The 23857-nt window shown below is 44.2% G+C and overlaps 1 protein-coding gene across 13 annotated transcripts in view; it reads left to right on the top strand.

The window, feature by feature from the left end:
• ZFAND6 (zinc finger AN1-type containing 6) overlaps nucleotides 1–23857 on the top strand; it is a 67904-nt gene that overhangs the window by 10798 nt on the left and 33249 nt on the right. For 3 of the 13 annotated variants that reach the window (XM_088656516.1, XM_088656514.1, XM_035130721.3), the window contains exon 1: nucleotides 5527–5610. The exons of the other annotated variants lie outside the window; for them this stretch is intronic. The gene's annotated coding sequence lies outside the window, so the exon portion shown is untranslated. Of the gene's footprint in view, nucleotides 1–5526; nucleotides 5611–23857 lie in introns of those variants that run through there. 13 annotated transcript variants of the gene reach the window in all.

The following is a 23857-nucleotide window of genomic DNA, read 5'->3' as shown; positions in this document are numbered from 1 at the left end:
ACCTAGTTAAGACTGTGGCTTTGGCAGATTGTAAGGACATTGAGCGGAGGAATTCTACTGAAAGCCCCAGTTGCTGTACCTTCCTGTTGAAGTGTTGTATCCCTGGGGGGAGGAAGGTGTCCGAAAGCATTTCCTGGAGGAAGGGATCTCTGTCATGGTCGAGGCAGATTTTTAGCCAGAATATAAGGAATCTTGCCCAGGCGACAGATTCCACCTTGTGTTGAGCTCCCTCTAAACATAAAACTGCATATGGGACGCATCTTGGAACAGAGAAAATCTTGTAGAGGAAGGCTGATTGCACTTGCTCTACTGTCTGGGTGAACCCCGGGATCCAGATTGGAATGCCGTAGAGCAGTTGTGATATGGTCTTGGCATTGAAGATCTTGAGCGCAGAAGGGATATGCGAGTTGCCCCTTGTTGTAAAAAATCGCGTAATTGCCTGCGTGGATATCTTACTGGCGTTCACCGCCGTGCCTCGATGTGGAGACCAGAGTGTGGGCATTATATATGGAGCTCCTGGGCTGCCCAGACAGCAAGACCTCTCTCTAAGCCTCGCTGACGTGGTCCAGAGGAAAGCAGAGCAATTTGTTTGGAACCAGCTTGGCTGGAAAAGTAGTGATCCAAATTCTTAAGAGTTGTGACTTCTAATGGTGGGAAACAAATGCCATCTCATCTGATACTTCATTTGCTGGGTCTATGTCCTGTTGGAACAATTCAGTCCCTATTCTGAAGAATGGGTAGGACGTGGGCTATCTGAAAGAGTGTCTTAACCTCGGGAATGTGAAACCTTAATCCTAAGGTATAAACATCATCAGCACAGAAGATGAAGTTGAGGATCAAGTTTGAACGTACCTGTAGAAATTCAGTTCTGCCAACAGGACAGTGCAATTCTGTGGATCAGAAGAAGATCTGAACTCTGCAGCTGGATTTTTTTTGCGTCCCGTATAGCCAGTCCTAGCCTATATGCAGCTGTTAAGGTGTGGGTATGGGATGTGACATTTTTGTTCCTCCCACCATCTCTACCCATTGGCCATGCTTGCTAACGCTGATGGGAGTGGGAGTCCCAACAATATCTGAGAGTCACATGTCTCCCCTCTCCCCTTACTTAAGGCTACAGATTGATAATGACATTTATCTGAGCTTGGTTATAAATAATGTGTCCTCCTGGCTTCTAGTGTCGCCGCGTGTGTATTTACTTATTATGCATATAAATATTTTTTATCCTGCTCTCGTTACCATTAATTCCTAGGGTGGCAAAAACTGTGTAAAGCTGCCTTCATGGATTTGTCATTTCTGGTTATTCTGATGCAGGTTCACTGTGCATGTGGGATTCTGAAATATGAAGCAAAACTTGCTAGGTAGGGCACCTGGGGTTGCCAAGGGAGAGGCCAACCATTCTCTGCCATCACCCTCAAGCCCGGTTGCTGTTTTGGCTTGACTGGGCCACAGTGCAGTTTGCTAAGAAACTTTGTGCCTGTTGGGTTAATTTCAGAGCTTAGAAGTAATGGAGCAGCTTGCTGGGATTCCTACCCCGCCCCCAAACCAGTCGCTGTTGTTCTTGTTTGTGTGGGGATCTGCTGCCTAGTCTGAGGCTTGTCTTGTTGTGCACTTGGGCTGTTGATTACTTAAAATAGGAGGGACCTGCATCTGAAGGCTCAGTCTGGCACCCTGCACAGCTCAGGATTCTCCCCCCTCCCCACCTCGCTACACACAGTTGCTTTCCTTCCATGTCCAAGGTCTCTGTGGACCTGGCCACAGGACCCTGTGGTCAGGCGCTCTCCCTTTGCTGCTAAATTACGGGCTGAAGATGAGAGCATGCGCTGCCAACTTTGTTCAGCCTTGCCTTAGGTGCCGCCAGAAAGGCAGATTTGTTCCTGCTTCGGGAAAGTTTTGGCTTGCACACAGTTGTCAAATGAGAGAGCAGAGCTACGCTTTCCCCCTCTTCTTTTGACTGGCAATGTCAGCAGCAGTAGCAGAGAATAGATTTATTTTTCTCTTTTGGTTTTCCCAAAGCACTTTCCACAGATCATGGGGTTGCAGGCTCACCACTCACTTCATTTCGTTTGTGCATTTTAGTTTCACTTAGTGGTTGTATAAGAATTCCTGAAAGCTTTTGAGAGGCTATGAGCTTAACGCCACACAAAATTTGCCTAAAATCCTAAGAAGTTGAGGAAGCTGCTCTACGCTGAGTCGGATCGCTAGTCGTTCTGTTTCAGCATTGTCTACATCCACAGTTCCCAAACCATTTTTCCCCACGGGCCACTTGAAAATTGCTGAGGGTCTTGGCAGACCACATAATGATTTTTCTGCTCGTTGTAGCAATAGTAATGCAGTGTGCCATGCTAGGTGTTGTATGCTTTTTAATTGTATTTTAATTGCTGCTTTTATTTCTTATATACTGCATTGTGTTCAAATGGTGATACCACAAAATAACGTTTACAAAATAAAAGAAGCAACAGAATACAATTAAAAATAAATATGATTATTTAATGGGATGGAGGTGCTTCCTCTCATCTTCAACCACAGAAATGCCACAGACCACCTGAGTAAACTTCATGGGCCACTGGTGGAGCTCAGTTGGGAACCCCAGATCTACATGGACTGGCAATGGCTCTCCAGGATTTCAGACAGGGGGCGTTCCCATCCTTACCTGAAGATTGAATTTGGGACCCTCTTTTAATATGTAAAACGTGCTATAGGGCCTTATTGAGCTATGGGCCCCACAAGGGTAATTCAGGGCTGAAGGGATTTTTTTGTTTTGTTTTGCTTTGTGAGTTGAGATAAAATGACTTTTATGTTCTTGCTGGTCTCTGAGACTGGGCAGAAGACCAGATAGCCAATAAAAAATAGAAATCCAGTCTGTGCATTGTGTGGTCCTCGTGTGTATACTTCATCTGATCATTATAATGATAGGGAGCAGCTGTAAACTGCTTGGAATCTAATTCCCACCTCCCTAATTCAGGGCCCTCTCTGTCTTCAGATTGCACCACAAGACCAGTTAATCTTTGCAATAGCCTAAAATTACAGCGTGATTGGATAGCTTCCTCTCCCCCCCCCAAATCCTCTTGACCCTGTGCTTTATGCCAGTTGTGCGTCCATATGTTGCAGTTCATTTGCAGGGATGAGGCAGCTACATTTCTAGTGCCATGTCTTCGGGAAAGGACTTCACAGAGCCAATCTCATTTTGGAGTATGATTCTTTTAAAAACTAATTTATTTAAATGTATATCCTGCCCTTCCTTCCAAAGGAGCCCATTTTGCATTTTATTATATTTATTTATTTAAAGCACTTCTATACTGCCCATCAAGTCACCCAGGCGACCAAACAGTCACTGCAAAATAAACAAGCAGCAGCTTTAAATTGGCAATATATAAAATTCAGCATGCCTTTCTGCAGTTCTTTTTATACAGAGCACGTTTAAGGTGCTTATAAGTCAAAGTTATCCCTGTGCTACACCCAGGTTATCATTTACTTAATTTGGGTTGGGTTAGACCATTGAAAGCCCAGTGGCCTAACCCAATTGTTCAGAAAGGCCACTGGGCTTTCAAGGAGGACAGAGAGGTATTTTGCTGGCATCCATCTGTCTGTCTCGAGAGACACTGGAGTACATCTCCAGGGGTGAAGTGTTACAGCACCAAAGCGACCTCCCCAGGGCTTATGCCTGGGCAGTGTGTTCGGAGGTCCTGGGCTGCCCAGACAAGACCACCCCCCTTGGCCTCGCTGATGTGGTCCAAAGGAAAGCAGAACAAGACACTTGGCACCAGCGTGGCTGCAGGAGTTGCCCAGAAGGAGGCGTACAAGGCACCATCCAACTGTCTTAGGGACTCCACTCCAGATTTGTGTAGGGTTTACTCCTTAGCCTTTTCTTCTCCCGAAAACACCCCACCAGATAGCAGAGGTTTAGGATCAGAGTTTTCCTTGTCCTAGGTGGGCTTCCTTCCCAGGTTGATAAGCCCCATTTACCCCTGCCACAGAGAGGTATATGTGTGCAGAAACTAGCCCTACTGTACAGAGGTAAAGGTTGCATCCATTGCTGTTCTTACTTTTACCCCTGGCTTACCCAGCACGGGCATGTGGTCCCTGGGAGGGGAGGCATCCCTAGGACTGAAAAAGCCCCCCCCTCCCCTACTATGTACAGCTGTAAAAGCAATGCAGGGGGGGTTCCTTATAATGCACCTCAGCTGCCTCTTCTCATCCATGAGCCAAGGCAAATGGAATTGAGCAGCTGCAGTTAATAAGGGGAGGATTCTGAAGAGCAGCAGAGGCCCTAGCACATCGGAGAAATGGGGAATAAAGAGTCTTATGTCACTCACTGCTATGGATTAAGGCAGCTGAAGTGCACCATGGGGGCTACTGCTGCTTTTTCTTTATTTATATTCCACCTTTCTCCAAGGAGCTCAAGGTGCCTTGCATGGTTCCCCCAGTGTGATCCTCACACTCAGCTCTATAAGGCTGAGAGAGAGAGAGAGACTGCTCGAAGGTCACCCAGTGAGTTTTTTATGGCTAGGGTTTTAACAGGGGTCTTCCCAGCCCTGAGACAAAACACTGTACCATACTGCCTGTCAACCAGGATTTGCACTCTGGACTGCATTGAGCTGGGGCAGGCAACTGTGGGTACCTGACTCTGATACGTACGACTTGGCAGGGCAGCCAATGTGATGCCCTCCAGATGTTCAGGACTCCGACTCTCATCAGCCACAAGCCAGCATGGTGAAAGGGTTTGCTGTCACTTCAGCCTCTGGAAGTCACAAAGGCCACAGTGTCTCTTTCCCTCCCTCCCTCCCCTCCCCATCCAGCTGAACATGGCATACCAACCGCTGAAGACAGCTTAGAGGAAGTTCAATGATAACACAACTGGTGCTTGAGTTTGCTTGTTTTCCTCTTTCCTCCCCACCCCATTTTTCCTTTTGTGACATGTCTTTTTCCCCTTTTAGATTTTAATCCTTGGCGCAGGGAATGTCCTGCCTTTTATTTATCTTTCCTGCTGAAGAGCTGGGTAAAAAGCGAATAAAACAAAATTGATCCTGTAACTTAAAATAAGCAGGAACAGATGCACTTACAGTGCTTTTTCACTTGGCAAAGTTTCACATAACCTCTCTCTCTTTCTCTAATAATAGACTGACCTCATTTTTCACACCACTGTTTTGTAAGGCTTCTTCACGTTCCATGCTTAAGTGTTGTGCTGCTTGAGTAAGTGTGTAATTACTACGTTCAGGTTCCCCAGCGATGATCGTGGTTTCATTTGCATAGTTTTCCTGCAAAGGCTGCCTGATCTGTCTGTCTGTGCTGTTTTGGCACCCAGTTTCATTGAAAGCTGCCCTTTGCCTCTCTACGAAATCTGTGCATTGTTCCTTTAAGAAACCAGCTTGCTCAGAGTGTCTTAACCTGCTTAACCTACCCTGCTAGCAAGGAAAAAGTTCTTTAAATAATGGATATTAGCTTTTACCAATTAGGATTATAAGCTTCACAAACAGGGTGGAGTTTCCCCAGTTCAGCCAGTCACATTTGGAGAAGGTGGGGCATAATGTTCAGGGTAGGTTGCACGGGAGCACAGCTTCAAGTGAAGTTAATCTGGGGTGAAGCAAACAGAAAATTGTGCAGATCTTGTTGGTAGGTCTTCTTTTGTTGCTCTGAGAGTGTCTGTATTTTTTCCACTTTGACTCCGAGACTGTTTGGTCAGCGTGCTTTCGGCTGATTTTGCCATTGTTCGTTTTGTGGTGCTGGCAGGATATTAAAATTTATGCAGGGAAGCAGAACAAAAGGGGTCTTTGGACAGGAAATCAGGTGTCCAGACACAAACTTGACTTGAGTTTATGTTTTCACCAATCTCCAATTTAAACCTCCTTCTTTATACAGAAAAGTGATTTTTCTGTATATGTGGCTATTTCTACAGTGTTGTGGGCTGTTGGGTCTGTATTTTAATTTTTCTGTGCCGCTGCAGCTCTTAAATCTCCTTGGTCTGTGTTTAACCTCTTAATTTCTTTTGAACTGATGATTATTGTTATTGCTCAGGGAGGGGAGGGGAGAGAATGACATTTTTTCCTTATAAAATAAAATCATCTGGTTTTAAATGCTTTCCCCCTTTTCTCCTGCATCTTCAAGATCGTATTTATACAGATAAATATATTGTTTCGGTATGTTTATTTACAAGAGGATGGAGGAGAAATTTGTGAAAATATGTAGGTCCCTGTGTATTTTTTCGGGGTTTGGGACTGGTGTGTGTTCAAAGTTGACATTCCTGAGTGAGTGCCTCTTTTTAATGCTGATTTCCCAGAATGAGGCTTACCTAAGCTATCATCCTACTACCTTTTCAGTGTAAGAATAGAATTTCTCACAAGCATTGGTCAATATCAGCTGCACATAAACCTCAGAAACACAGTTGTTCTACATATTCAGGTTCTCTCTGTGTGTGCTGTGTAATGTGTGCCTGTGTTTTTTGTTTTTTGTTTTTACCGGTTGGTTTTGACTTGAAGAGTGGGTGTTAAATGTCTCTTCCTTGGCCTGACTGCATGATTAGTGCCCCAAAGACAACAGGATATTTGTGCTTCTGTGGTGTGACCAGGACAGATTAGGCAAATTTCTGACCTTTTGCCTGCCCTAAGCAGCATAAAACTTTTTTATTTTATTTTTAAACCAGATATGACTTAAAACTGAAGGGAAACCTGAAATGGGCCATTCTCACCTACTTGGAGCAGACATTTCTGTACAGTATTTAAGATCAGTGTTTGGATGTTCCTTGGAAGTGCCTGTTGTCCTCCAGAGTTTTGGAAGGGGGTTGTTGTTATTGTAGCAAAGGGTTTTTTGGGCAGTTGGCTTGAGTCAAGTAGAGAGGGCTTTTGGCTTGCTACACTCTATCCCTCCTCAAAAAAGCATTCCCATAAAGTTAGTAGCTGTCACCATAATCTTAAGGACGTTCACCGGTTTCATTCAAACAGTGTGCAACATGTGGACCTGTGTGCACAATAGTTGAACTGTGCAAATCAACAAGTGTGTGCGTTCTTACACCAACACTTGTACATGCATAGAGCCAACTTTTACCTGTGTTCATTGTAAGCTGTGAATGAGCCAATTGAGTTAGACTAAACATGCAGCTGTTAGCCTTGAAACTCAGACTTTCCCCCTCTATTCACTTGGTGTTGCTGGAATCTTCCTATGCATGGGTAGAGTTCAAGCTCAAACTACTTGTGGAAGCCAAACCTGCCCTGAAAAATAAACATATTAGTCTGCTGTCATGGTTGGAGAGCATCTCTCTGAGATAGGGCCAGCCTTTCTGCCCCTCTTCACACAGAGCTGGTATTACTCCACCATGCCAATATACCAGTACTCCAGCAGGATGTGCTACAACACTGTTTGCCAACCCGGTGCCCCCCAGATACTTTGGACGGCAACATACACTCTTCCTTTACATTTTCAGTGCACTGGGGAAATTTTGAGAAGGAATCTCCATATATGTTGTTTTGAGAAATCATGCGTCCGTGGGGCAGGCGGACTTTGAAATGAATGGAATCTTGAACCTTTCTTTAAAATGCAAGTCCAAATTGGTGAACACACGGCTATTTTAATCCGTTTCCCAACCATTAGTGGAGAATGCAAGTGGTGGAAGGAATTGCCCCCAAGGGGCATGCAGTTTGGGTTTGCCTCTGCAAGGGGTTTCCGGGGTGGGGTGGGGTGGGGTGTTCTGTGGTGGGATCCACACAACTAAGGCCCTCTTGTTAGAAACAGAAAATGCAATGGTAAGCCTAGGTCTGGGCCATATAAGAAAATCCTGGTTGGGATAGGCAAAAGATTTTGTGGTTTGGGGGAGGCTTGCATGACTGAATGTTCATCCCTCCAAAACTCCAGCTTCCTGCAAGGAGACCCAAAACAACTTTGTCCAGGAGAAGGATTTGCTGATTTTCTGTGTGCAGAGAATTGTGTGCTGTCAAATTTTCTTAAATGGAGGAACATTCAGCCATAGGAGTCCCCACCCTGCGTCCCGTGCAGTCTGATATGGTGCAGCTCAGACCAATGCATCTGTTTTCTCAGGAGAACTAGCTCTGGTTTTGTGTAGATGTGGGGTGTAGTGTCAGAACTGGACTGGGCAGATCCAGGTTCGGATTGCCACTAAAGATGTATGATTTCTGGAAATTGTGAAGCAGCGGAAAAACAACAACTTCTTTTTTAAAAACAAAATAAAAAAATTCCTTCCAGCAGCAACTTAAAGACCAACTAATGAGCTTTCGTGTGCATGCACACTTTTTCAGATTCTTCTTTTTTTAAGGGAGATGAACATTTTGAGGAAAATTGTTGCTTCCCTATCTAACCTAAACTCTAGTTAACCACTTTAACAGCACGTATATAGTTGGCATATAAAATTGTACTATTTGGAAGTCATGAAAACAGAGCAGACCTAGTCTGACTTGGAAATAGTATCCATTCAGTTTGTTGGAGCATACCTCCCAGGTTTGAACACATAAGTTTACTGCCCATAAAGTGTAACAGCAGTGCCTTCTGTTTCAACTTTCAAAAGCCTGCTGAAAACTTTTCATTCCTTCAGGCTTGTGCAAACAATTAAGAATACATCCGCCCATAACAGTTAGCTGATTTTTAATTTTTTAAAATACTTTTTAATATGATTTTTATATGCCTGTTGTCTTTGTCCATGGAGTTCTCTTGGCAGGGATACTGGAGTGGCTTGCCAGTTCCTTCTCCAGGTGGATCACGTTTAGTCAAAACTCTCCACTATGACCTGTCCATCTTGGGTGGCCCTGCATGGCATAGCTCATAGCTTCTCTGAGTTATTCAAGCCCCTTCGCCACGACAAGGCATTGATCCATGAAGGGGACCAAACTGCGGGAGGCAGTGCAAGACAGGAGTGCCTGGCGTGCTATGGTCCATGGGGTCACGAAGAGTCGGACACGACTAAACGACTAAACAACAACAACAATATGATTTTTATTGTATGGTTCTATGTACAATGGTTGTAAACCACTCTGGGGTTTGTTTGTTTTTTTAATAACTAGCTGTGCAGGCACCTCCCCCTTTACATGCATTTTACTAATATGTGACTGTATATACATGTGGCGCCAGAAAACAAATTAATGAATAAATAGAATCATACCAGGAAATGGTGGAAGAGAGCTGGATAGTAATCAGTGACTTGTGAGGAGACCCTTCCTGGAGCCCGAAGAGATTGTCAGTGAGGGTGGAGGAAGTCCCAAAGAGACCAGAGGAGCAGTGGGGCTTAGTTTAGGCTGCTCAGCCTCCTTGCCTAGCAGCTGATGCATGCAGTAGTGCAGCAGAAGCCACTGTCCTGTGCATTCTCCAGCCAGCCCCAGAACTCCGACTCTAGTTGAAGAGAGAGCTGGGGTGCAGGAAAAAAGGAGCATTTGGAGACTTTTTAGGGAGTGCTCCCCAATTTATGTAACCCCCAGGTAATGGTGGGGGGGCTGCATATAGATAACTTTCATAAATAAATACAGTAAAACTCCATTAGGCTACAATCTCACAGAGGGCAAGAACTGTGTATGCATCCTTTCCCTGCAGGAAAGGCAGGATATAAATGTAGTTTTAAAATTGTCTCATGGGAAATCGCTTACCAAACAAATGGAGCTTTTCAAAAACAGTTTGTGAGATGCCATGCATGAGGGGCTGCCGTTTAAAGGTGCGGGGAGCACAATAGCTTGGGCATATCTTAAAATATATCTTAGGTGCATATCTAATATACGTGTGCATACTCTCTTAGTATGGTTTGTTAAAGAGGGTGACATCCAGAGCTGGAAAAACTACAAGCAGCAAGTTGTTCAGGAGTTTGAAATTTGTCCAGCAACTGTTTCTAGATCTATTTATTCACTATGCACCTGGGTTCCATGTACTGAATTTATATGTAATTATGAGACTGTTGTCCATAGGACTTTAGATGGTTGATATTGGGGAAAGGCGCTCTTTTAGATACCTGAGTCCCAAGCCATTTAGGATTTTGGATTTTATAATGTGTTCTTTTCATTGCAAGCAAATATATATTTTAACAATTATTACATGTAAAGACATAACAGTCATTATGGAAACAAAAGTAACACTCCAGGCCTCTAGCTGCCCACAACACACTGAAATCAAAACTGCAAGAGTTAACTAAGAACATTTTAAGAACAGTCTTAAATCTTCCATTCTTGGGCAAGGTGATTGAGCGAGTGGTTGCTGAACAACTCCAGGCATACCTGGAAGAAGCAGACCATTTGGATCCCTTCCAGTCGGGATTCAGGCCTCATCATGGGACTGAAACTGCCTTGGTCGCACTGGTCGATCTCCGGTGGGCTAGGGACAAAGGTGAGAGCTGTTTCCTAGTCCTGCTGGATCTCTCAGCGGCTTTTGATACCATTGACCATAACATCCTTCTGGACCGTCTAGAGGGGTTGGGAGCTGGGGGCACTGTTATACAGTGGATCCGCTCCTTCCTCCTGGGCTGTGTTCAGAAAGTGGTGGAGGGGGATGATTGGTCAGACCCCTGGGCTCTCACTTGTGGGGTGCCTCAGGGTTCTGTCCTCCCCCCATGGTTTTCAACATCTACGTGCAGCCGCTGAGAGAGAGCATCAGGGCGTTTGGGCTGGGTGTACCAGTATGCGGATGATACCCAGCTCTACCTCTCTCTCAAATCGGAGCCAGTGAAGGTGGTGAAGGTCCTGTGTGAGTGCCTGGAGGTGGTTGGAGGATAGATGGCGGCTAACAGATTGAGCATGAATCCTGACAAGACAGAAGTACTGTTTTGGGGGGACAGGAGGTGGGCAGGTGTGCAGGACTCCCTGGTCCTGAATGGGGTGACTGTGCCCCTGAAGGACCAGGTGCGCAGCCTGGGAGTCATTTTGGACTCGCAGCTGTCCATGGAGGCACAGGTCAATTCTGTGTTCAGGGCAGCTGTTTAACAGCTCCATCTGGTACGCAGGCTGAGACCCTACACGCCTGCAGACGGTCTCGCCAGAGTGGTGCATGCTCGAGTTCTCTCACTTGGAATACTGCAATGCACTCTACGTGGGGCTACCTTTGAAGGTGACCCAGAAACTACAACTAATCCAGAATGCGGCAGCTAGACTGGTGACTGGGAGCGGCCGCTGAGACCACTTAACACCCGTCTTGAAAGACCTACATTGTTTCCGTGCACAATTCAAAATGTTGGTGCTGACCTTTAAAGCCCTAAATGGCCTCGGTCCAGTATACCTGAAGGAGCGCCTCCACCCCCATCGTTCTGCCCGGACACTGAGGTCCACTGCCGAGGGCCTTCTGGCGGTTCCCTCACTGTGAGAAGGCAAGTTACAGGGAATCAGGCGGAGGGCCTTCTCGATAGTGGCACCCGCCTTGTGGAACGCCCTCTCACCAGATGTCAAAGAGAAAAACAACTACCGTACCAGACTTTTAGAATGCATCTGAAGGCAGCCCTGTTTAGGGAACCTTTTAATGTTTCATAGATTATTGTATTTTAATATTCTGTTGGAAGCCGCCCAGAGTGGCTGGGGAGACCCAGCCAGATGGGCGGGGTATAAATAAATTATTATTATTATTATTATTATTATTATTATTATTATTAGTAGTAGTAGTAGTATTCCAAAGATTATCTTGCATTTCCAGCAGTTGTATATCTGCTTATGATTTTTCACTTTAGGCAATAAATATGCACCAAATCTTAATGAAATCATTATCTTTTTGCAGTCTCTGTTCTCCCCATCAAAAAACATTAACAGAGCTAACTGTGGGGTACATAGAATGGACTATTCAGTAATGAAAGATTGTATTCTAAAAAACGGTTGCAGAGTCACATAACTACCACATGTGGTAGAAAGTTCCAAGATGGCTGCATTTTTAACATTGAAGGAGTGCTTGATGTGTTCCAGTTCACATGAATCTGGGGATTAGACCTTGAGGCAACCGAGGCATTAGATTTCTGATGGGCTTTTCTCACGCCTAATCCGTGTTTGAGTTTGTTCTAAATAAGGGTCATCTGCCTTCACGTACAGAGCATATCTTACAGTACCAACACATTGAATTGGGCCCAGTAGCTCACTGGTGTCCAGTACAGCACTTTCAAGACAGGAAGCACATGATCCCATTAGGCCAGTGTTTCTCAAATTTGGGTCTCCAGGTTGTTGGGACTCTGACTCCCACCATTCCTGACCAATGGTTCTACTAGCTAGGGATGATGGGAGCTGTAGTCCAACAACAGCTGGAGACGCAAGTTTGAGAACCACTGCATTAGGCTGTCGCACTCCTAGCCACAGGAGCTGCTTCAGACTCCAGTGCCAGGTGGGAATCTAGGAATACTCCCAGACAACTGCAGAGTGAACTGGGTTGGATGAGGAGCCTAGTTCAGTTGCAAATGTGTAGTGAAGTTCCCCCCCCCCCCCGCAGGTATGCACAAACCCTGAAATGCCCTTGCCCCTCCAGCATCAGCTGTCACTGATTACCACTAGAAAAAGTCCTGTCTGCGGGAACCCAAATTTAACCCCCTATTGCCCTGTGAACTTTCTATGCACATCCTTTTTTCATGTTTCAGTTCCCATCTGTGAAATGGGAATAATTACTGTCGGCACCAGAGGACGACAGAACAAGTGAAAGGACTATGAAGCACTACATGTGTTAAAACTGTAACTAAGTGATATAGTTTAAGAGCTGTGGATAAGTTAGGGCTAAATTGTGGACCTGCAGATGCTGTTGGACTAGAACTCCCATCATCTCCAATCCAGCATAGCCCATAGTAATGGACAAAAGTAGTTCAGCAACATCTGGAGAACTGGGGGTTAACCACTCCTGCTAGAAAACAAAATTTTCAGTATGGGCACCATATTTTAAAAGTCTCATAGATGGTGGTGGTGTTTGTTCTTTGCATTGCCATCACCTATCTAAAAGAACGCTCTAAAAACATGACTTGAATTTTGAAACTCGCAAAACTGCATTTCTTTATGGACTTCAAAAGTACTAGTGAAACAAATAGCAATCACCTTCCTTGTAACTTTAAGGACACCTTAAAGTAGGGGTAGGTCATCAGATGCTGTCAGAATCCAACTTGCATCAGCCTCAGCCAGTCTGGGCAATGGTCGAGGATGATGGGATTTGTAGTCCTCCAGCATCTGGAGGTCATCTTAAACACCAACAAATTTATTATGACAAATTATAAACAAATTTTATTTATTAAAAGCTCAACAACTTTGGGGGGTTTTGTAAAGAAAGCTCAGCAATTTGGGGAGGGGGTTCCTTTAAAAAAAAGACAATTTTGGGGTCTTCCTGAAAAAAGCTGAACAACTTTTGTGGTGTCCTGGTTTTTACTTTTGGAAATATGGCAACCCTAACTACAGTAATACTTCATCCTGTAAAATCCTATCCATTATATTTTAGCTGCACAATCAGAATGAATTTCAGAAACCAAAATGCTTTTTCTGTGCGGCTTGAGCAGGAGCCGTCATAGTTAATTGTTGTCACTTGCCTTCACTTATCCAACCCCACTGCCCTGCTCACAGTTGTGAAGAATATTCTTAGAATGGTCCATGTCACTGTTAAGAAAAAGAGGTTGGAATAGGCCAGTATGTGGGCTCTCCCTGGATCAAGTGACTTTTCTTAAGTTCTCAAAGCTCTTAATCTAGCTCAAGGTTGTCATCTGAACTAGCCAGATGTTTAACTGATAATCAATCACAATCAGTCCATAAGACTTTAGAGCCGTTTTGTCCAAAAATGGCAACCAGACATTCTGTTTTGGCGACTGTAACCTTGGTTAAAGAAGCCATTTGATGCCTAGCTTATATATCTGAGTTTCTAACACTGCACAGGACATTTCGTCTGTTGCAACAAAACCCAGAAATGCAACTACCCCTCTGGAAGCTCTAAATGAGTATACGGAGGAGAGTAGGAATCAGGTTTTCCTTGCTGCTTGTATCTGCTGACCTTGCTTGCCTTGTTTTTCCTGAATTTCGATTGTTTAGAAATGGAGAAGCAAAGGTCTATTAGTCGGTTATTGCAGAGAAGTGAAAAACCTCCTCCTTCCTCCACTCCCTTTAGCTCTCCTCCAAAGCGGCTTTGTGAGTCTGTTCTCTTGTGTCCACAAACAATTGAAATCTTGAACTTTGTGTTCGGATCAAAGTGTAGGGACTGGAATCCTCTGTGTTGCTAGGAGAGGGGGGGGGGCGGCCAAGCCCTTTGGAGTGTGTTCTGCTTTGCCAAAACAAACACCTAGAACAAAAGGAGTTCCTTTGCTAGCACAAAACCATGTCTGAATGGCTTAAAACAGCTATCCTCAAACTATGGCCACACCGACATTATACATTGAAAGCAGTATCATGCCACTTCAAAGTCACCGTTTTCTCCAAAGCCTTCTGGGAAGTGTGATTTGTTAAGGGTGCTGAGAGTGGTTAGGAAACCCCAGTCCTCTCACAGAGCTACAGTTCCCAGAGAAGAGGGAGGTTCGTCTGGCACCATCATTACCGGTATATGCAGGTGGCGCTGTGGTCTAAACCACTGAGCCTCTTGGGCTTGCCGATCGGAAGGTCGGCAGTTTGAATCTGTGCAATGGGGTGAGCTCCTGTTGCTCTGTCCCAGCTCCTGCCAACCTAGCAGTTCAAAAGCACTGCAGTGCAAGCAGATAAATAGGTACCACTGCGGTGGGAAGGTAAATGGCGTTTCCGTGCACTCTGGCTTCTGTCATGGTGTTCTGTTGCATCAGAAGCGGTTTAGTCATGCTAGCAACATGACCCAGAAAGCTGTCTGTGGACGAACACCAGCTCCGTTGGCCTGAAATGTGAAATGAGCACCGCAACCCCATAGTTGATTTTGACTGGACTTAACAGTCCAGGAGTCCTTTACCTTTTGACCTATAAAGCCTTAAATGGCTCAGGACTGCAATACCTCAAGGGCTGCTGCTTTCCATATGAACCCACCTGGACCCTGAGATCATCTTCTGAAGCCCTCCTTTGTGTGCCGCCTCTACTAATAGTAGTAGCAGTAGTAGTAATAACTACTAGTAGTAGTAATAACTAGTAATAATAACTAGTAATAATACTAGTAATAATAACTAGTAATAATACTAGTAATAATAACTAGTAATAATACTAGTAATAATAATAGTAGTAGTAATAATAACTACTAATAACTAGAGAGCCAGTGTGGTGTAGTGGTTAAGAGTGGTAGACTCATAATCTGGGGAGCCAGGTTCGCATCTCCGCTCCTCCACATGCAGCTGCTGGGTGACTTTGGGCTAGTCACATTTCTCTGAAGTCTCTCAGCCCCACCTACCTCACAGGGTGTCTGTTGTGGGGGAGAAAGGGAAAGGAGAATGTTAGCTGCTTTGAGACTCCTTCGGATAGTGATAAAGCGGGATATCAAATCCAAACTTCATAATAATAATAATAATAATAATAATAATAATAATAAACAATTATAATATATAATATACAGTATAATATATAAAATCATAATACTATAATAACACAATAATAGAATAATAATAAAACAATACACCGTTAGGTACCAGGCAAAAACATTTCTCTTTAACTAGGCCTTTGGCTGATTGACATCCAGTGCCCTTTTAAAATGTGTTGGCAGCGGGTTATTAGGTTGTTTTTGTTTTTATTTTGATTGCGTATTTTTTGTTTTTATATTGTGGACCACCCCAAGACCTGAGGACATAGGACAGTATACAAATTGAATAAATAAATGAAATAATAAAAAAGAGATAGTTAAACCACTCTGAGAATTGTAGCCCTTTGAAGAGAAATGGGGAGGGGGGCCGAGGGGAGTCTCCTAACAACTCTCAGCACCCATAACAAACTAAACTTCCTGGCATTCCTTTTGGGAAGCCATGACTGTTTAAAGTGGTGTGATACTGCTTTGAATGTATAGTGCAGATAGGACTTGCCTTTTATGGGGGCTTCCTGGGTGATGTGAATGGGGCTGAACTGCCCTTGAAAAAATGAATGTCATCATCCGTGGACTAGAAAAACCCTGAAAACGTAAGAAGCACCCTGCAGGGTCAGACTATAGGTTCATATGGTATGCAACCAATTTTTACTCAGAGCAAACCTGTTGAAATTAATGGACTTACTCCAGTTATGTTCATTAATTTAAGTGGTCCTACTACCACGGCTAAACCACAGAGCCTAGGGCTTGCCGATCAGAAGGTTGGTGGTTCAAATCCCCGCGACAGGGTGAGCTCCCGTTGCTCGGTCCCTGCTCCTGCCAACCTAGCAGTTCGAAAGCACGTCAAAAAAGTGCAAGTAGATAAATAGGTACCGCTCCGGCGGGAAGGTAAATGGGGCTTCCGTGCGCTGCTCTGCTTCGCCAGAAGCAGCTTAGTCATGCTGGCCACATGACCTGGAAGCTGTACGCCGGCTCTCTTGGCCAGTAAAGCGAGATGAGCGCTGCAACCCCAGAATCGTCTGTGACTGGACCTAATGATTACCACCATGGCAGTGGTCTCTCACGCAGTGCAGCTGATGGACATAGAAGAATCCCAGAAGCACCATCATTGCCTTGAGGGATGGGTCACAGGGTGTGGACCCCATAATTAATATTAACTATTCTGCAATAACAAGGAAAGTTGGGACCATTGCTTAGTGATGGAGCATTTGCCTTGCTGAAGATTCCCTGGCTCAAAGCCTTGGAGAGCCACTTCCACTCATTGTAGGCAGTACGGAGGTAGATGGGCCAATGCAGCTTCTGTGTTCCTAAGAAGAATGCCTGTTCATTGTGTGAAGTGTGTCCGATTTCAGTCTGGGAGTCTGTGTTGGTGCTTTGGGTATCAAAAGCTTGGGAAACACCAGCACAAAAACTTTGCCAATGCACCTCAAACTTGTGATATAAATAGGGCCTTCAGTGCCTGCTTGTTTTGGCAATTGGGTCTGCACTTGGTAGGAACCATGATAATCCAAGGTTGTCCTCCACCACTTATTTTCAGTTTAAGGGATGATGACTTGTCTCCTGTGGCTTGGAACTGGTTCAGAGACATGGGGAATTAACTTCATGATATGGTACAGTCCTTGCAAGACTGAGCTTTTGGGGGGGTTGGAAATGGCGGGAATAAGTGTTTGGATGTTCCCTTGTGTTTTGAAATGACGACTCCTTGTCCCTGGAGGACTAGTGTGTCAAGGGAAAGCCATTGTAATTAAGGGGAGACTGAATGAATTAGTCATGTTAGAGTCTCAGTTGTGTGTGTTACCAATAGCTACTTGTTCATTTATTGATTGAGCAAAATGAATACAGTTGTACTTTGGTTCTCGAACGCCTTGGTACTTATACGTTTTGGCTCCCGAGCGCCGAAAACCCGGAAGTAAGTGTTCCGGTTTTTTAACGTTCTTTGGAACCCAAACGTCCGACACAGCTTCTGCGGCTTCCGATTGAGTGCGCCTTGGTTTTCAATCATTTTCGGAAGTCGAACAGACTTCCGGAACGGTTTGAGAACCAAAGTATGACTGTATCTCACTTGCATGAAGAGCCATAGTGCAGCAGTTTCCTTGCTGCTGCATGAATTGGGTTTGAATTGGCACAGAATAATTTTGGGCAGAAGCAGGAGACTGGGCAGGCAGCCTCTGAATTCGCAGAACCTGGAATTGAGACATCTGATCATTAAAGGTTATTCATTTTATATAATGATAAATTTGAAGCAGGTAGTTCAAGGTTGGAAAAGGTGCTACTGGGAATGATCAGCTGCTTCCTGGAAATCTCAACACTTTTATTCAGCGGCCTAAATCCAGGCCTAATACCTAAAACATTATTATGCATTTTATGAGTGGGTCTTTGGAATGTAGTGGGTTGATTCAGAGGTAACACCTGGTTGCGCAAACCACAGTTTAGACTCCAAACCATGACACAAATTGTAGACATGCAGGCAGACAATGATTTGTGCAGTGGTTTGCCCTGGATCCTAGACAGTGGTGTAGTAATAGGGGGCGGGGTCATGCCGCCCCGGGCAGCAGGCTGGGTGGGGGGCAGCAGGATGGGCGGGGCTGACCACCACCAATGGCCACCAATGCGGCCGCCGCCATGGAGGAGAAGCCCCAACGCAAGCAAGACTGCCTCACCCCACGGCTTGCTCCGGACACCCCGCCCCCCCCCAGGCAGCCAGGCAGCTAGCTATGCTGCTGATCCTAGAAGGCCAAGCAACACCCCAAGCAATGGTTTGCCACTTGGGGGGCAAGGCCAAACCACAGCTTCCTCAAACTGTGGTTTGCAAACCAGCTTCACACTGTAGTTTCAGTTCCTAGTTTGAATGGCCACTCAAAACCATGGTTTGTCAGATGTTGGTTTGTCACAACAAAAACATGGTTTGATATTGTGTCTGAAGTCAGGGTAGGAATATCCTGTTCAGTGTTCTCACGCTGGCCTAATTCTCTCTCACTGAAGTTGTAAACCTGTCTCTTGGCTGGTTCAGACAGAAGAGGCGCCCAGTTTTGGGAAGGTCTTTCCTCCCCACTGCAGTGCTGCCATAGGAAGAGGCTTTCTTCCTAGCCCAGTGCTGGAATGAGGAGCAAAAACACAAGCGTATTTAACGGCTGCTGCAAGGTAACAGCTGGCTGGCTTGAGTTCAAGTGGCTGTGTTGCTCCTCTGTTAAAAGTGTATCTTGATTGCGAATTTTGATGTCTGTTTTGAAATGTTTTTATTTTACGTTTGTACAGTACTTTTGGAAAATATTTATACTTTGCAAGGTGGCTCAAAAGTGCCTTAAATAATTAAACTACCTGTTTTGGTGTTTGGAATAACAAAAAATCAGCACGAGGTCAGCAAGCTTGTGGTTCACTGTAATGTATAAAATTACCTTTTTAAACAATCCATATTGTGCTAACGTACTGTATTATCATAGGTCTGTTTAGCGCCGAGAGATAGAAGGTTTGATACCAGACAGAACAAAATGTCTTTTCAGCTGTGTGTGTGTGTGTGTAGCAGAAGCAGCCAAAACAAAAAAATCCTTCCTTCTTCCTAGCACAATCTCATAGTCTTATCGTCGTATTATCTGTCATACTAGTCAAAGCAGCTTAAGCTGGACAGAATGGAAAACATACTGGGGACACTTCTTTTCATTAATGAAAGCTTTTTTATGTATCACTGTCTCTGCTGGTGAAAAGGCAAAATGAGCAGTAAAAGGCCTGCTTTTCTAGTCTTGCCTCTTTTACCCTCGCCTCTTGACACCTGAGCTGCGTATTTCTTGAACCCACCCTAGCTTTTGTGACTTCATTCGGTTTTTAAATTGTTTTTAATGTTGCATTTTTAAATGGTGGCAACCCTCCCCATAGGGCCTTAGGGGGAAGGGCTCGTAATAAATTAAAATTAAATCTTAATATCAAATCAGGTAAACAATTTCTGTGATGACTTTTGTCATTAGTACAAAAAGTTTGTACTGTTGTTGTTTTTAATTGAAGCTAGTACTTTCCCAAGGCTCTTACGGTAGCTAGGGGTGTTCTGTGATGTTTGTTGATCAGGTTCAGCCTTTCCAGCAACTGCTTTTGAATCTTCTGTTCAAACTTTTAGCTAAGGGTCAGATGACTTATTATGGCAGGTCGTGGGACAGATGCCCAGTGCTGTGTTTTCTTTCTTTCTCCATGTTACACATAACCTCACTTACCTGTGACATGATTGGGCCCTTCCTGATGTCCTTTTTTGTGCCAACTTTTAGAATAGATTTTTCCACATTTTTATTGTGCATTGATGATAATTTGTGCTCATAATGGTATTGGGGACAGGTGTAGGCGATTCCCCCCTTGAAATCCTGTTTGCAGCTTCAAACGTTTCAGGGTGTTCGTGTTGCTTTGTTTCTGTTCTGCGCCCATCCTGCAGCTCCCTGCTGAAATCCTGCAACTCTTTTTTTATACCAAAAATGTTCTGGACATGGTGGAAGGGTGCTTGTCCCACTTCAGTTGCGCTGTAGTGCCAGGGTGCCCCTCCAGACGGCAATATTGTGCTAGCATTGGAGGGGCATTGCAGAGCAACTAATGAAGCACAATTATCTGTGGGTGGTCCAGTGTAAATCCAGCACGAATGTACTACTACAGTGTCCGTTTCTTGTTGCAGAATACTCCAGCAGAAGCCACTGCAACCCGTGGTGACACCCACCCTGACTTTTCCCAATTCGCAGCATTTGCCTTTAGGGGTGTATGTGGGGGGCAGAACAGGGAAACTCATAATGCAACATCATAGGCAAATGAAACATTAATTATAGGCACCTTAAAGACCAACTAAGTTTTTATTTTGGTATGAGCTTTCGTGTGCATGCACACTTCTTCAGATATCTGAAGAAGTGTGCATGCACACGAAAGCTCATACCAAAATAAAAACTTAGTTGGTCTTTAAGGTGCTACTGAAGGAATTTTTTTATTTTACTTCGATCCAGACCAACACGGCTACCTACCTGTAACCATTAATTATAGGGGAGAAGGTGACAAAAGGAGACATTTAGCAGCTACTCTGTGTCTTCTGTAGGGTGTAATTTGGCACTATTGTAAAGTTTAAGAGGGAAAACGTGTCAGTTGGCTGCACTAAAATCTCCTCTTTCTCTCTCTCTTTAAAAAAGTTAAGAAATTACCATCTCTTAGGGTGGAGGAATCAGGCTTCAAAGGAAGGTATTATATATTTTTTTCAGTGAATCTGGGGGCACTTTTTTTTCTTTTTGAAGCTGAGTAGCAACAGGGAGTCAGTAGTGGGGATGGTGAGGCAAAAGACCCTGGGCCCAAGCACACATGCATATTGTATAAAGATGCAAAGCCCTTCTTTCACATCCTGTGAAACATAAATGTGCAGAGTTTTTTTTAAAAAAACTGGGCAATACCTGCCCACCCTGCAGCTCCCGAGCCTCCCCTGATCTGTCAAAACAAAGGGGGGGGGCAGGAGATTGGGGGAGGCTCGGGAGTCATGGGCATGTGGTGCACCGTTGCCCAGTTTTTAAAGAATTGTGCACATTTATGTTACACAGGGTGAAAAAGAAGGGCTTTGCACCTTGCCTGGCAGAGAAAACTGCGCGCCTTGCACCCCTCCTGGGCAACGGCCCCCTGCCCGCAACTCCCGACCCCCCCCACCAGTCAAAACAAAAGGGAAAGGGAGATCTGTACCGCCGGAGGTCCCCAGTTCCCCTTTGGTAGTGGCGGCGGCAGCAGCAGCCCGGAGCCAGCCAGAGCCAACTGCGCTACCATGCTGGGTCCAGCCTGCTGAAGCTGCCACTGCCACATTTCCCAGGAACAGATTTGCAAATCTGGGGACATTCTGGAGACAGAATTTGTCCGGGGAGAGATTTGCAAATCTGGGGACTGTCCCCAGGAACCGGGGACGTCTGGTAACCCTATTATATTCTGTATCACCTTCTATAAACCTACTAGGATATATACTCATTTCTCTTTTTTAGAGTTACTATCTGGTACTAGCAGCCTTGTATCCAGCGTTGCTCAGCATATCTAACAAACAAACAAATCAGTGCAGTTTTGAAAAGTTCAGTCTGCCTTCTTCAGTCAAAATGGCAGCCAACTGTATCTAAACATAGACAAAAACCTGCTTCTAAATCTCAGGAACCATCATGCAATGTTTGGTTATGATATCTGAAGAGGTGTCTAAATGTCTAGCAAACAGAGCAACAATTTTCCAAAATAGTTAGTAGATAGGTTTAGATAATTCATTGCCCTCCAAATGTTGTTGGTCTCTGACTCCCAGCAGCCCCAGTCAGCAATGGCCAATGGTAAGGCACAATGCAAATTGTAAGAATATCTGGATGGCTACAGGATAGTCACCTTGTTCCGGGAGGCCAATCATATGATTTTAAAATCAGATGTCTGCTTGTTGACATGGACAAGTTTGTTACCAAAAGGATAGTTTTATATGCTGCTAGCAGTGCAGAACATACAGATTACCGGGATAGCTCAGTTGGTATAACATGAGACTCTTAATCTCAGGGTTGTGGATTTGATTCCCACATTGGGCAAAATATTCCTGCATTGCTGGGGGTTGGACTGGATGACCCTTGTGGTCCCTTCCAGCTTTACAATTCTATGATTCTACTTTTTTAAGGCCCAAAACAATGTAGGCTGCCATGCAGACTTTTTTAAAATTTTATTTAAACTTTATTAAGATTTTAAAAATTTACAAAATATAAATTAACTTAAATGATACAGGGTATTTTTTATAGTTTTAGGTTTTGACTATTTGTATTTCTGATATTTTATGTTAATGTCCTCCTGGATTATCATCATCATTCTTTCACTTTACTTACTATTTGTTTAGTAGTTTGTATTGTGATGAACATTGGCTATAAGCAATACAAATCTTGACTTTTTGTGACAGGTGAAGGAAAAGCTGAGTTGGCGAAGATAGGTTTCTGTGGGTTTTTAAAGGTACTTTGAAGTAAAGCTAGACTTCAGTGCTGAATTGCTTTCCTTGAGAGTAAGCCCAGCACAGTGGGACTTGCTTCCAACTAAACATGCATGGGGCTACAGAACACACACAAGCTTGATATATTGCTTCAGAGTCCTCTTGCCAGCTAACGTCATGCAAATATTTGAAAGCACCTGCTTTATTTGGCACACACTCTTGGCTTCCTTTTGAGCAAGACAGATACAATAATGACAGATTCATACAACAGCAACCTCCTTGAGTCATTTTGGTACAACCCCCTCCCCATTGTATGCTCACAACAGTGAAAATGGCTAGCTGTCCGAGAGTCCCTAAATGAGCTTCATGGTAAAGATTTGAATCCAGGTCTCCCTGGGCTTAGTCCAACACTCTAGCTATGTTACGTCCCACTGCCACTATAAACTTCTCTCTCTGTTGTGAAAATCCTGGTGGTTTCACTATTGGGTGGATTAGAATCGAAAGGCTTATCACATGAAACTGAAGTGCTAAATTGCACAAGGATTTTTCCAACTAGGAGGCCAGCATATGAATCAACTCTAGGACATAATTTTGTTTCACAGCTTCAAGGAATTCTGGCCCGTTCATGACCCCTTAAAGACAACAGGCCAGTTGACAGGTTTTATTGTGCTTCAGTGCTTGTTATATTGAAAAAGCAACTTCGTTCCTTTTTTTGGTATCGTTTCAGTACTGAAGCAAATCCTCTCTGCCTCTTTCATTATCTGACTTGGTGCTTTGCTTTTTCAGATGGTGACTAATTTGAAAAGCTGCAGAGTCATGTGCAACTTTTGACCTATTTGTGTGTTGTGTTAGTCAGTGTTGCAAGTTCTTGCAGGATGCCACTCATTCCCTGCTTAAGATTATTTTCCCCACCTGCCCTCATCATTGACAAACCTCCCTCCCTCTATCTCTGTCACCCTGTTAAAGTGATCCATCCTGCAATTAAGAATTGATTGAACCCTGTTTATCAGATGATGCGATTTGGAATAAAAACCGCATTGCCTTACTTGCATTATTCATACTTGGCATTTATAAAGTGCTTTGATCGCTCAGCAGCATTATCGCATAAACGTTGATCAGTATGGGAATGTGCTTAGGTCAGTCTCCAGCTCATGCAGAACTCTTTCTCCTTCTTCTCATCCGGAAGATGGGTTAGAGTCATCAATTTAAAACTTTCAGTCAACTAAAAAGATGCCCCAGATTAATTGGGCAACAATATTTTTTTAAAAAAAAGACACTGAATAGATGTCCCAGACCCTCCAAATGTCCCTGTTTTCCAGAGACAGTCCCGGATTTACAGAAGCCATCCCAGATGTTGCCTATTTTCAGCAGAGTAATGTTGGAGGGTATGGAATTATCCGACCCCCGAGCCATCTGAAGGCAGCCCATTTAATGATTTATTTTGTTTTTATATATGTTGAAAGCTACTCAGAGTGGCTGGAGCACCCAGTCATATGGGTGGGGTATAAATCGTAAAATTATTATTATGGAATAGGATGCCCCATTTTCTTCGGAGAAATGTTG

Source organism: Zootoca vivipara, chromosome 13 (genome assembly GCF_965207765.1).
Source record: "Zootoca vivipara chromosome 13, rZooViv2.hap1.1, whole genome shotgun sequence".
Classification (NCBI taxonomy): Eukaryota; Metazoa; Chordata; class Lepidosauria; order Squamata; family Lacertidae; genus Zootoca; species Zootoca vivipara.
The sequence above is the reverse complement of the archived record's forward strand: the minus strand, read 5'-3'. Positions and strand labels throughout refer to the sequence as shown.